Here is a 14,657-nt window from a genome sequence, read left to right as displayed (position 1 = left end):
ATATATTGTTGAGGATAGCAAAAAAAAAAAAAGACAGAAAATTAGGAAATCAAGTAAAAGAAGAAGGAGGAAGAAAGAAAGAAAGAAAGAAAGAAGAAGAGAGGGAGGGAGGGAGGGAGGGAGGGAGGAAGGAAGGAAGGAAGGAAGGAAAGGAGGGAGGGAGGGAGGGAAGGAGGGAGGGAGGGAGGCAGGCAGGGAGGGAGGCAGTACTGGAGTTTGAACCTAGGGCTTTGTGCTTGGTAAGCAACTACTCTACCACTCTGAGTTACTCTGCCAGTCCTCATGAAAGTCTGTTTTGCAGTACCCACACAATTTAGGATTATTGTCTGTTCTTACTGATTATAGAGTAACTTTTTCCTTTCAATTTTCCTTGGTCTTCATATTTAGATTGAGTTTATTTTAGACAGTAATACAATCTGATAACCTCTTTTTTTTTTTTGTCAGTCATGGGGCTTGAACTCTGGGCCTGGGCGCTGTCCCTCAGCTCTTCAGCTCAAGGCGAGAGCTCTACCACTTGAGCTACAGTGCCACTTCCGGTTTTCTGGTGGTTTATTGGAGATAGGAGTCTCACAGTCTCTCCTGCCCAGGCTGGCTTTGAACCACGATCCTCAGATCTCAGCCTCCTGAGTAACTAGGATTACAGGTGTGAGCCACCAGCGCCTGGCTCTGATAACCTCTTTTAACTGAGTGTTTAGATCATGAACAGTTTATATGTTTTCATCTTGCTAGTGGTTTTCTCATAGTGATATCTCTTCTTTGCTCCCAACTCTACTTTTTTGTCCTCTTGTATTTAATTTCACGATCTCACTATACCTCCATAACTAGTTTTTATTCATTTCTACTCTACTTTTTTTATAGTGGCTGTTCAAAGCTTATAATGTACATTTTTAACCTACTCACCTATCTTTGATTAATACTAATCTATTTGTGCCTAGCATAATTTTAGATAAGTGGGGTGGTGAACTGACTGGGTCAGGGGAGCCCAGGTAACTAGTAAAACATTATTTTGGGGCATGTCTGTGATAATGTTTTGGAAGACATTAAAACTGCAATAGGGAGAGGTCATTTAATCCTTTGAAAGCTCCAATAAAACAACAAGTGGAGATTGGATAAATTCTCTTGCTAAGACCTCTGTCTTCTCCTGCTTTTGGACATGCCCATGCACATGCGTGTGCACGCACACATCCTGTTAGTTCTGCTTTACTGGAGAATCCTAATGTAAAAAGTGTATTTGGGGAATATGTGATCATATATTTTACTTTTTATAAGCCCATAATACATTATTTTTGCTTTGGATAGTCAACAGTTAGGTGAAATAATGGAAAATATGACTTACATGGAGCTACTTCAGAGTCTCTTAAAAGGAGTCCGTGGGGCACTCTTTTGTGTGAAGAATGTGCTTTAATATTTCTTATAATAAAGATCACTTGACAATCAGTTTCTTTGGCTTTTGTCTCAAAAAACTTATATGACTTACTTTAAGATGTCTCTCCGGCTATAAAATTCTGGGCTAAAAAGGTTATGCTTATGAGTTCATGAATCTGCATCTTCTAGGGCAACTAAACTCTGTGTTATATTTGTCCCTGTCTTGGAAATGAGAGTTCCTGTCCCTTGCAGCAGAGGCAAACTTTGGCTTTGTATCCGTGAAAACTCATAAGCCTAAAGAAGTTGTCCTACTGCTGTTACTATTCTTTGCCCAGGAGGAGACCTTGCTGGATCCTTCTGGGTACAAGATTGTTTCTCTCCCAACAACCTTATCCCATAGAAGAGAAGGCTCTGGGGAAGTAGACATTCCTTTGTGCATGCCCCAGGTGGCACCTGCTGCAGGCTGAACCACCAAGAGACTTCTGTCTGGTGCCTTTCTGTGAATCGTCAATTAGGCCCTTGAGAGTGAATTCCCCTGTATCTGCAGTTCCCAGTTATTTCAAACCACTGTGTTAGCTCACACTCAAATCTTTGAGAATCCCTTAGTGCACTAAAATTTTAACTGAGTTCTTTGTTTCTATAGTAGTCTCTGTTCCTTCTGTGCCCTGCCATACATGGAGCCGCCCAAGCATCTTATGTCATGTTAGGAGAGCTTGCCACTTTCAGGATTTTAAGAAAAGTTATTACATTCGGAGATTTTTTTTAAAGTGATTATTCTGGGTTCTTTGGTTTATGTCAGCAGAAGCCATGTTCTCTCACAACTTTTTAGATCATAATTGGAAGGGAAATACTCTGCACCACAGAAAGCATGAAATTACCATATCAGCTTTGTTTCAGATTGAAGTAATAACCATATTCAGAAAGGAGGAAAACAGCAAACTAACATTCTTGATGAATGAACACTGAGTACACTCTCGGTATTCATGTATAGAGACCCCAAAGTGAACAAACAACTTTGGAAAGAAAAGAATACCACTGCTAGATTAGCGCTTTCACATACAGGCTACACTACAATGGGCTGTATAAATTAAAATGAAACCCCAACTGTGATTCTTCCTGAGCATATGTTGCCACTGCAAATAGAGTGGATAGGATTCAGAGTAACATATTAATTTTTAAGCCCCTATTATGTATGTTAGAACCTTATTACTAATAGGCTAGATGAGTGTAGACTAAACAGATTTTGTAATGAGTTTCTTTCTTTACTGTGGAGACATCAAGACATCCTCATGAGTTTTGAGTACCCCAATTTGCAGAAGCTAGGAATGTTAATAATTCTGTCCTTTCTATTCCTGATATACTGGTAACCTTTGCTCTGATTGCTGCACGCCAGGCAATTAGAGTGCAGTGCGTGGAAGAGCTAAATCAAGCAGTACAGACTACATCATACATACAGAACAAAATGTGTTCCTACTGCAGATATTTAGCTTTTTAATCACACTTGCTTGTATTCACCTCATAATAAGTGTGCCTATGCCCCAGAGAGTGGCCCAAACTCCTCCCCTACCTTTTCACTTCATAGGACCCTTTCCATTTTGATGGGCAGGGTTGTGGCTGTCTATCTCAGTTTTATATCTGTCTGTGTTGAGTCAGGTACCTCCCAACAGTTCCCACAAGACAGCTACCAATAACATTACACTCTCAAAGCAAGGGTCTTGGTGATCTAAACCTTCAATCCTCTTCCTCTCTTAGTTATGCTTTAGACAAAAGCTGTGATTTGAAGAGGTCAAGGGAGAACAGAGATCATATTATATTACCAAAGCATTTCATTGGGATAAATGTTTACCTCTGTCTGCAATGTGGAATGTGGCCTGTATGTTTCTATAGCATGACAGACAAAAGCTTCCATCAAACAACACTGAATCAGGGAGTGGGCTCAAATTAACACTATATGAACCTGTGCAAGTTTATAAATCAGAATGGGCCTCAGTTGCTTCTCTGGAGAAATGGATTTGCTTTCCCCCTCCAGCTCTGATCTCCTTTATTTCCTCTCAATTAGCTTTTATAACTGCCATGCCAGATTCATCTACTCTCCAACAATTTAGTACATTTTCAATATGCTGTAGACAATAGACATATAAAGACTGAACGGATAAAAACAGCAAAATGAAATCCCTTTCCTTGAGGAGTTAATGATTTGGTGGTGGGTTGGGGAGGATATGCTACCGTACAAGTGGAGGTATTTTTCCTACTGGGACATTAACACACAATTGGAATGGGGTATCAGGGACAACACTGAACACTAAATCCTAAGCACTATGTATGGTACAAGGATACAGAGAAGCTACTCACCATGAGGTGAGAGAGTGGAGTTCCTTGAGGCTTAATAGTAGCTTTCCACTACTTTTAAAAAGTAACTTGGCCTTCTTCAGAATCTAATTGTGCATGGAAAAATACAGTTATAAGTATGAAACATATTTGTCAAGTATCTATTTCTGGAGGACATTCTAGGTGATTTGTGTTTTGTGGGCCACAAAAATGGCATCTAAAGTCACCAAGTAGAAGCTCATCTCGGCTTCTAACTGAAATGCAAAGATCTGCTATCCAGGCTGAGGTTTCTCTCCACCAAGGTGTGTACCATGGGCACTTGTCATATAGTTTTTCTGCTGTAGGAAGAAATCTCAAAGCCAGTCAAAGAAAAACCATGCATCCAGAGTGAACACAAAGTGATTTACGTGAGGAGCTTGGGTAGGGAAGATCCTTCCAAACCCTGTCTTTCCTTCCCTCCTCGGTACTGGAGACAGCAGAAAGGACTCAGAGAATAACTTCTATTCCAGACCTAGCCTCCTTTGAGTCCTATGTATTGATTTTATTGCTTAATGTTATGTCCACTGTGTTTGACTTACAAATTTACATTAATATTTTTCTGTTACATGTAAGAAACTAAGTTCTTTCTAAGCTCTGGTTTCCACATAAACAGATATGCAGTGCACCAGGCCATATAAACCTATTCTATAGTTGAGTCTACAGTGTATATAGTCCTTTATTATGCACAAAGTTTATTTTGACACGTTACTAGAGATGCTTTCACCACAAACTATTTTCCTTTTGTGTTTTGACAATTTACAAAAAGCCCAATATTTAATAAAAACAATTTATAGTTTTAAAATATCTAGACCAAATTCTTCATTTTACAAACATTGGAATAGACTAAAATCTCCCAGATTATGGAACAGAAACTATAATCTGGGCATCCAACTTCTACTGGTGCTCTTACCCCTACACCTCACTTGTAAATGCTTCTTATGAACATAGTTTGTAAATATACCAATAAGCCAAGGCTACTTCAGCTCCGCATCTTACCAGGACATAAAGGAAGTCCCAGCCAGTAGCTCACACCTGTAATACTAGCTACTCACAAGAGGCTGAGATTTAAGGATCACAGTTCAAAACCAGTCCGATCAGGAAAAGTCTGTGGTACTCTTATCTCCAATAAACCACCAGAAAACTGGAAGTGTACTGTGGCTCAAGTGATAGAGCACTTGCTTTGAGCTGAAGAGCTCAGGGACAAAGCCCAGATCCAGAGTTCAAGCCCCACACTGACAATTTTTTTTTAAATGAAGTCCCATAAATAAATTGTCTGCTCCAGTATATAAATGATCCTTAAATTCTATCTGATGCTTCTATTCATTCTTCCCTTGATTTCTGCAGATTCCTACCAATATTCCTTGTTTCTTTTTTCTTTTTAATTTTTTTGATGCCAGTCCTGGGCTTGAACTCTGGGCTTGGGTGCTATCCCTGAGCTTTTTGTGTTCAAGGCTAGCACTCTACCACTTGACTCATAGCTCTATTTCCAGCTTTTTCAGTAGTTTAGTGGAGTTAAAAGTCTCATAGACTTTCTTGTCTAGGCAAGCTTCAAACCATAATCTTCAAATCTCAGCCTCCTGAGTAGGTAGGATTACAGGCATGAGCCACCAGCACCAGACTTCAGTTTTTAAGTAGTTAAGCAATGGACCATTTATCAGAATTGTCATCTCTGAATGTCTAAGGGAAGAGCTGGTCTATGTTTTATCAAATTAAACCAATTGTTTTGTCTGGTCCCTCAGCTTCATATACTGCCTTGATCTGACTGTGCTGAAGTTTTACATCCCTACTTTATTCTGTTTTAGAGTTAATATACATGACTAGCATTGGGTTAACTACTGTACAGACTCAGATATTTGTGTCCTAACTTAGATTTCCCAAGCCAGGAAAATAACCCTTCTGGACTCCTGTAGACCAAGGATTCAGTTGACACTTGGTAACTAACCCCATATGATATCTGCCAAGAAGCTATGTACAAAAGACTAGGATATCTACCCAGTCTCTAAGAAGACTTAGGGAAATAGTGTTGTGGGTGGTATGAAAAACTAATTTGCAGCATAAGGAAGGACAATTTCCTTTTGCTCAATTTAGAATTGTATGTAAGCTACTCTTCTTTTAGGCTTCAGCACATAATAACCATCTTTCTCAACTGAAATAAGAAATTTATGATAAGGTATGCATGATATGTATGTATGTGCAAATGGTAACTGTTTATAGAAAATTACTTCAAATGAACTCCAAAGATATGGAAACAAAGGACTTTTTTCTTAATTTGTTTTTTTCCTGATGACTCTGTATTTTTTACCTTATATACAGTGTATTCATGTGCACATCTGTGAGAGGGTAGGAGGAAGGCACAGAATCAGAGGAAAAGGCGCAAAAAGTATAGCAGTGGTATGCACTGGACATTGATGAAGGTGAACTATGCAACTCGTGGGTGGAGATGGGAGCGAGGGTATGGGAGAAAATGAGGGAAGAGATGACACTATGCAAAAGGAAATGTACTCATTACCTGACGTGTATAAATGCAAACCCACTATATATCATTTCTAAAACAACAACAAAGTAAATTATAAAGAAAATTTTTATTTCAAAAGTTATATACTCAAAAATAGAGATTAAAGAAATAGAACAGAGACCTGAATAGATAAATATAGGTCTAGATCAGGTAAACAGAGCACCTGGTCTTGGGGTACCTTTAGTTTAAAATTCACAGAAATAAAAAGACCTACAAATGACAGATAACCTCAAAAAGTTTAATAGCAGTAAGAATAATGGAAAAAACCATAAGCCAAAAGTATGGCAGGAAGAATGTAGACATCAGTATGCATGACAAAAGAACCATAATGGGAAGATCCAGGCAAGCCTTATCTGAGAAACAAATGGTGATCAATCACTCATAATTAACAGAGCAATGAAACACCATGTTTCCTTTTGCAGTCCAGCAAAAATATATGTGAGGCTCTGTCAAATGATGGAAAAATTGTTGGGAAATTAAACAGTTAGTTTAACATGTAAATACTCTCAAATTGCCTCTCCAATGGGTTAACAGCTAACCTAAGAACATGTATATTACTGGACTTTTCCACTGTTTATTCTAACATATATTATCACTTTTGCATTATGATTCATGTACAAAAATGTTTACTACAACACCATTTGATGTAGTGATAACCTGGAAATGACTACCAACAGGAAAAGGGAGAAAAACAAATATATTATGAAGTGATCTCCAAAATGTAGTAGAATGAAAACAGTAAGATTAAGAATAATGTGTACCACTTGTGAGAGGACTATGCATTTATACAGCAACAGTTCAGTCTGCAAGGAAACATCCCAAATTCCTAACTATGGGGTACCTATACTTGGGATGAGCAGATTTACACCTAAAGGGCATTTTAATCTCAAATATAAGTATTTTTTTAAGGAAGAATGTTATCTGTATATGAATATTCTTTGTATAGTTAATATTTAGTATTTAAATATTAGAAGAATCAATAACAGCCCATTACAGGGGGGAAAAAACTATAACAAAGTCATAAATGGATAGGAATTTTTTTATTTCCTAATAAAAAGGTATTATTGGTGACCCACCAATAATTATAATAAATACTAATAAAGTCATGTATTTGTAGTGAAGACTTACATAATGTGCCTAATGTTAAAATTAAACATTTTACATAGATCAATTCATTTACTTCTTTAAAAATGAGACAAAACATTAATATTTCCATTTTACAAGGAAATAAACCTGAGTTACCAATACATAAGAAAACATGACCAATACTACTGGGCAGATTATGGCATAGTCTAAGTTCAAACTTTTTTTCATTTCTTTTTTAAAAATTTTATTGTCAAAATAATATACAGAGGGATTACAGTTATATATGTAAGATAGTAAGTGCATTTCTTGTCTAACTTTTGTAAAACACCTGTTACACTAAATGAATCTAATAAAAGAAAGCAACTTACCAGCTGAGTTTTAAAAAATAGTACTTAAAAGCATATCTATACCAAAACAACCAGGAAGGATGAAAATGAAAGGACTACAGAGATATACCAGGCAAATATTGACAAATAGGTGATAGGGTACAGCAATATTAACAGAAGACACAACGGAAACTCAAAGCAAAAGCAATAAAACAGACAAGGACATTTTACATTTAATGGGTAAAATTTCATTAAAATTATAACCATGAACTTTTACTGCCCTCTCTATAGAAGACAATAATTTTCTTAGAAACCAAAAATAAAAAACAAGGTTTGAATGATTAACAAATTTTAATCACTAGTTATTTCTAAATAGACATTAATATGAAAATAAACTTCTTTTTTGAAATTCGGGAAAATGTAAAAATGGCCATGAAGTGGATCTTACAAAAAAAGTAAACAAGATACAAAGAATAGAAATTACACAATAAATGTAGTGCAAATGAAATCACAGCTAAACAGTGCTTAATAAATTGTGGAATGTTGGCAAACTGCCTCCAGCATTCTCATTACTCAATCTGAACCACTATTCTGACTTGTGACAACAACTTTTTGGAATACTTTAGGCTAGGCTTAAACTGTTTGACTATGCCATCAGAGAAGGTAAGTCAATGCTGATCAGAACTGGAATGACAGATCCCCTTGACTCAGAAACAAAGGCTGACTATCCCAGAGCCTAATGAAGACATTTACCATGGGCCATCTGTGTCCTGCAGAAGAAAGCAACCCCTTGAAGGGATTAACTCAAGTACAGCTAGCTGAGAAACTGGCAACAAGAGAACACAAATGCTCTAACAAAACAAAACAAAAAAAAAAGAAAAAAGAAGAAAAGTAAGGGGGAAAAAGAATGGCAAAGATTAACTATTTCTTTTTTGGGGGAGGGGGTGATTCTTAGGAGAGAGAACTAGGGAAAATGCCAAAGTAAGGACAGAAATTAACACCACATCACTCTCAACAATTCCATTCTGATGTTTAAAAAATGCTAATATGGAGGAAAGTACAAATCACTCATCAAATAAAGGCATTTATCCAAATGTTGGTAAGAGTTGTCAAAACTCACTAATAAGGAAATGGCGCTGTAGCTCAAGTGGTAGAGTGCTAGCCTTGAGCTGAAGGGCTGAGGGACAGCACCCAGGCCCAGAGTTCAAGCCCCTCGACCGACAAAAAACAAACAAAAAACTCACTAATAAAAACTCTTGGTATTTTGGGGGGGGGGGTTCCAGTCGTGGGGCCTGAACTCTGGGCTTGGGTGCTGTCCCTCAGCTCTTCAGCTCAAGGCTAGCACTCTACCACTTGAGCCCTTCCCAGCCCAACTCTTGATATAAGCAAAGATTTTTTAATGAGCAAAGATCTGGACACCTAAAGAGGATGCACAATGGCAATAACCTCTTTAAAATATGCACACCATGGTTGCAAGTCAAAGTCACAAGTCACTGCATATCCATCAGAATGACTAAATTTAGACTAACCATACAAAGTGTTGGTGGGCATGTAAAATAATCGAACCACTTTGGACTGTTTGGCAGTTTGTTATAAAGTTAAACATAAACTTTCTATGTGATGGGGTCATTCTACTCCTAGGTATATATGCATGTGCTCACATGAGGATTTGTACTCGACCGTTTGTGCAGCTTTATTTGTAATAGCTAAAAACTATAAAACCTCAAATATCTAGCAATAGCTGAATGGATACACAATGTACTATATAACTCAGCAATAATATACAATTAACAAGTTGATACACACATCAGAGATGAGTCTCAAAATAATTATGATAATGAAAGCCAGGCATAACAAGACTATACGATTCCATTGGTATAAAATTCTACAAAAAGCAAACCAATCAAGTAACAGAAAGCAGATCAGTAGTCTGAGAGTAGAGAAGAGCCAGGAGAAAGGGATAACTAAGAGTCATGAGAAAACTATTGGGAGTAACAGTATGCTAACTATCTCAACTGTGATGATTTTATAGATGCATACACATTTCAGAACTTATCAAGCTGCGCATTTAAGTAAGCATAGTTTACTGTCAGTGATCTATGCCTCAATGTAATGAGACATAGTTAATCTGAGATATGTAAGAACATACAACAAAATGGATAATCACTGAACGTAATTTAGTATTTGCATGCTATGTAGGTCAGTTTTTATGTGAACAAATACTTGAAGTAATCAACTAATGAGGAAAGGGACTAATTTTGGATCACTGTGTCAGAAGTTTCAGGTCCTGTTTCCTTTGGGCCTGTGGTGAGGAAGTACAGAACAGGTACACATGGCAGATGAAACTGTTCAACTCATAGCCGCAGGGAAGCGAGAGAGAAGAGGCTGGGTCCCAATATATCCTTCATAAGCACATCCCCAAGATCTGCTTCCATCTCCTAAAGGCCTAAACTCCCATTGTACCCCAGGCTGGGACTAAGGTAGGTGAGACTTTGGTGAACAGGTAAGATTTATGAAACTTTGGGGAACATTGTAGATACAAATTATTAACACATGCAAACATTAGATCTACTATTATCAATAAACACAAGACTAAATTTCTTGGCACAAGAAAACAAGACCAGGAAGACAAGCATATATATGCAGACTCCTAGCACTCAAGGACAATATCTAGGCCCTGAGTTCAAGCCCAGGACAGGCACCAAAGACTAAATAAATGAATAAGTAAATAAATAATTTGGAAGCACAGCTTAAAATGGTAAAAGCAGCATTATTTTATAATGTAAAGCATATAAATGTAAAATATATCTATAAATATTCTGAATCTAAAATTGTCAATAGTACTGTAGTAGTGGCTAGAAAGATGACTTTCTGATCACAAAGAAATTTTAAATTCATTAAGAATTTTTAGTTGTTCAGAATCTGTTAGGACTTGTCTTCTTCCTATCCAATTAATTTTAAAGTCTAGTTTCTGTTTCTATGAATTACAAGGCTTAGAAATGATCAGCACTACTCCTTTTATTAAGCAACATGTATCATGTTTTTCTATGCCTAACTCTTGTAGATCAATTATTTGAAAGTGGCATTCACATAAATCACAAACCAAAATCCAAAAACATTAGATACAAATTTAAACTCTATGGGGAAATAACAAATCATAAAATACAAAATTAGTTAGGCATGGTGGCATTGCTCTATTATCCTAGAACTCAGGAGACTAAGGTAAGAGGATCAGGAGTCCAAGGCCAGCTTAGGCTACATAAAGACAAAAGGGAGAAAGAATAAAGAGGGAGAAAAATTATGGACAATTTGCCAAGTGTACATAAAGAAAATCCTGTTACTATGGTCTGAAACAGAAAGTTGAACAGGGTGCTAGTGGCTTATGCTCAACTGACAGAGCACAGCCAAGCAAACAAGCCAAACAAACACAAGGTCCTGGGTTCAAAGGCCACTATTAGAAAACAAATAAAACATCGACAACAACAACAAAAAACAAAAAAAACAGGAACAAAATCCCAACAACCAAGTAGTTGAATCAATTCAAACATTTTTTTTTTGGTGGAGCAAGAGACTGAATCTTTAGATTCTATGCATGTACTTCACCACAAATGTGGCCACAAGCTACTAAATAACTATTTTTGTTCATTCTCAAATATTGGCGATTTTTTATGAATGGATACAATGTTTTTTTTAAAAAAAAAGGACATAATCAAAGCAGCAGCAGATACTATCAACCTTTGATCTCTGTATTTTTAGAAACAAGACATACCTTTATGGAGTTATTTTTGGCAACTAAAAATTTTACCCAAGAAAGTAAGAGCAATTAGCTATTCTAATTAACTATACCCAATTCTTTCAGCCATGAAATACTAGTTACTAAAATATCTCAAATGTGTAACCATTTGTTCTTAAAACATCCAACTCTGGCATCCTAGCAAATTACTATTCTGAAAAATACCCCCCCAAATCATTATAACCATCAGAAAATTGCAATAACTTGATAAAAATTAACTAGAAATATGTTTCATAAAGCTAATAACAGTAAACCATGATGACATGTGAAAAATAGTACATTTTATGTATGTTGGGCTATTTCCATCCCACTACAAGTTTAGTGTGGTTTTCACAGATTAAGGAACTATGGAAAAAAGGTTAAAAATAAAAAGTAGGTACCCCAAGTGACATAATTAGTCATTGTAACAACTTGTACTCAAAACCAGTTCTAACAAAGCTAAAGTCTTATAACGTTTCTACAAATCTTCCCAGCACAGTCATCACCGGAAGCCTACTGTGTGCTAAGCTTTGAAGTATTATTTCTAACATTTCCAGTAGATCCTCTGTCCTCTAGTCAGCCTGTGTAATGAAGCTACTTCCTTCACTCACACCTTGCCATTTGACTTCAGTGAGCTGTTATAGGCAAGCAGCCGTATTTGATTCAGTAATATTAACTGTATATAATTCATTAAATTTTATTAAATAATGCCCTTTTTGTATCCAACTAATGTTGACCTAAAATAATCTCATGTTCCCTTGATTCTATTTCTGAGAGATTTTGTTTTTATTTTACTTTTGTTTTATGTCAGTACTGGGGCTTGAACACAGAGCCTGGACATTGCTGTTCAATGGCTAGCACTCTACCATTTGACCCACAGCTCCACTTCCAGCATTTCTGGTGGTTAATTGTAAAGGAAAAGTCTTCACAGACTTTCCTGCCTAGGCTGGCTTCAAACCATGATTATTAGATCTCATCTTGCTGAGTAGTTAGGATTATTTCTAAGAGTTTTGACACAATATCAAAAGTACATAGTAGTATAATCTAACAGTAAGGAACTGAAGACTATTCTTTTTCTTTGTAGGAATTTTTTTGTTTATTTTTGGTGCTGGTTCTGGGGCTGTCCCTGAACTCTATTGCTCAAGGCTAGAGCTGTAGCACTTAACCGACAGGTCCATTTCTGGATTTTTGTGATTAACTGAAGATAAATTTCATGGATTTTCCTGTTTAGGTTGGCTTCCAACTGTGATCTTCACATCTCATCCTGCTGAGGCAGGAGTTGCTGGTGCTCAGCTGTGGGAATGGTTTCAGCTACAGATTTAATTTCTTCAATAAGGTTATACAACTCTTGAATATAGCTTGGTAGTTTATGTCTTTGATAGAATTTGTCTACTTATCTAAGTTATCAAATTTATTAACATCAAGTGATCCACAATACATCCTTATTGGACTTTTAATATTCTAAGATATATAGTAATGGTCTTACTTATTTTCTAGTAATAGGAGTTTCTGCTTTGTTTCTGATTAACAGGGCTACAGGTTTATCAATGTTATCACAAATAACTAGATCTTCTCTGTCTGTCCCAGCAGTAAAAGAAAAGAATGAAATTACACATTTATCATCTCATTTGATTTTTATAACCCTATAAAAGGCAAGACAGATGGTATTAGTTTACACATGAGGAAGGTGAGGCTCAAAGCTATGACTTACCCTACTAGTCTAGTATGCCTCATTACTCCTTTATTATCCCTCAAAGATGCAGCAACACAGATAGCTAAAATCCATAAGTAATTTTAAAACCTCATTTTAGTCACAGTTGGAATTACCCTTACTTCAAAGAGAATTACAATAAAATTGACTAGCATTAAACCTTGGATTCTCATGCCTTTCACTAGCAAGAGTCAGATAACAAAAACCAAAAACTGGTTAAACTCTCAAAAAATAAGAACGGACAAAATGCACAGGGAAGATGAGAACTCAATTTAGTGAGTCAAAGATGAGATATCTGTGTTTTTTAATCATATAAGAAAAAGATGACAAGTGTACCAAAACATATTTTTCTCTTTAAAATTCCTAAAGTATTGATAGCTATCAATAATGTATCAAAACCTAATAATGAATATTAAATATTTAAATATATTAAAATAGTTCATGCTGTTCTCCTTCCAATTAGATGCCAGACTATAATGTTATTGGCACTGAATGGCTTTAAGAGTAAAAGTTATTCAGTCTTACCTTTTAATTGTTGATGGGGTTGCAGAGATCTTCTACTTGTTGCATAACCACTTTGTCTCAGATATCAGTAGTAACAGCAGTCAATATTAAAACTAAAATTAAAAAAATTAAAAATTAAATGCCAGTAGGCAAAATGCTTTCAAATCTTCCACAATATCTTCAATTCAATTTTGCATTTCAGTAATTTTACCAAGGGAGCCTTAACCAAACCCAGAGCTAGTTCTTTTTAATTTGTTTAAGCAAGGAACTAAAATGGCATGTGAATTCTTGTGCCATGCCAATTCCCTTTTCTGGAATAAACTCTAAAATTTACTTCAATTAGTATCAGTAAAGGGGAGAAGGAAAGTATAGGTATCTTCAACTAAACTATTCAATATTTTTACTTGATAGTAACATGTGCATTTTACCTTTGTTACTGCTGACAAAATGAATCAAATAATATTGATCATTCACATAAGAAATGTACTTGATAGGAGCTTTTGAATTATTTTTTCCCACAACAGCATTTAAATTTAAGTAAAATCTTGATGATCATTTTATATGTACTTCAATAGTACATGAGGATAAAAATATTAATAGTTTATACTTGCTGACTAGATCCTATAAAGTATTACCTAGAAAAGGATATTAGCAGGAATCCTGCAGAACAATCTGACAAGTTTGAATTTAAAAAAAGTATAATACAGCTTCCTACTTACAGTAATGGTTGACTTTGGAAGTATACAAGAAAATGTTACAGAGTAGGCATCGAATCATTCAGTAAAACTTTACCAAACATCTTATGAGTCAGCCCCTCTTTAAACACTGAACACACAAAACTAAATAAGAAAAAGAACTTTTCATCCAAGAACTTGGGTAGCAAATACATGCAGGTTATTTTAATTCAAAAAGCTACAAGTAAGAAAGAACAAAAGTAGCCCCAAGTGAGGTGCCTGACAGCTTTAGGGAGGTCAAAGGTAGGAGGAAACAGAGTTTGAGAAAGGGAGTCAG

The 14,657-nt window shown here is 36.1% G+C and overlaps 1 protein-coding gene across 1 annotated transcript in view; it reads right to left on the bottom strand.

Moving 5' to 3' along the window:
* Positions 1 to 13,754, bottom strand: part of Wasf3 (WAS protein family, member 3) — a 70,914-nt gene extending 57,160 nt beyond the window's left edge. The window contains exon 1 of the mRNA XM_013027260.1: positions 13,668 to 13,754. The gene's annotated coding sequence lies outside the window, so the exon portion shown is untranslated. The remainder of the gene's footprint in view (positions 1 to 13,667) is intronic.
* Between the last annotated feature and the right edge of the window lie 903 nt (positions 13,755 to 14,657).

The sequence above is a fragment of the Dipodomys ordii genome, unplaced genomic scaffold, assembly GCF_000151885.1.
Source record: "Dipodomys ordii isolate 6190 unplaced genomic scaffold, Dord_2.0 Scaffold102, whole genome shotgun sequence".
In the NCBI taxonomy this organism is placed as follows: Eukaryota; Metazoa; Chordata; class Mammalia; order Rodentia; family Heteromyidae; genus Dipodomys; species Dipodomys ordii.
This window is presented reverse-complemented; position numbering and strand designations above follow the sequence as displayed.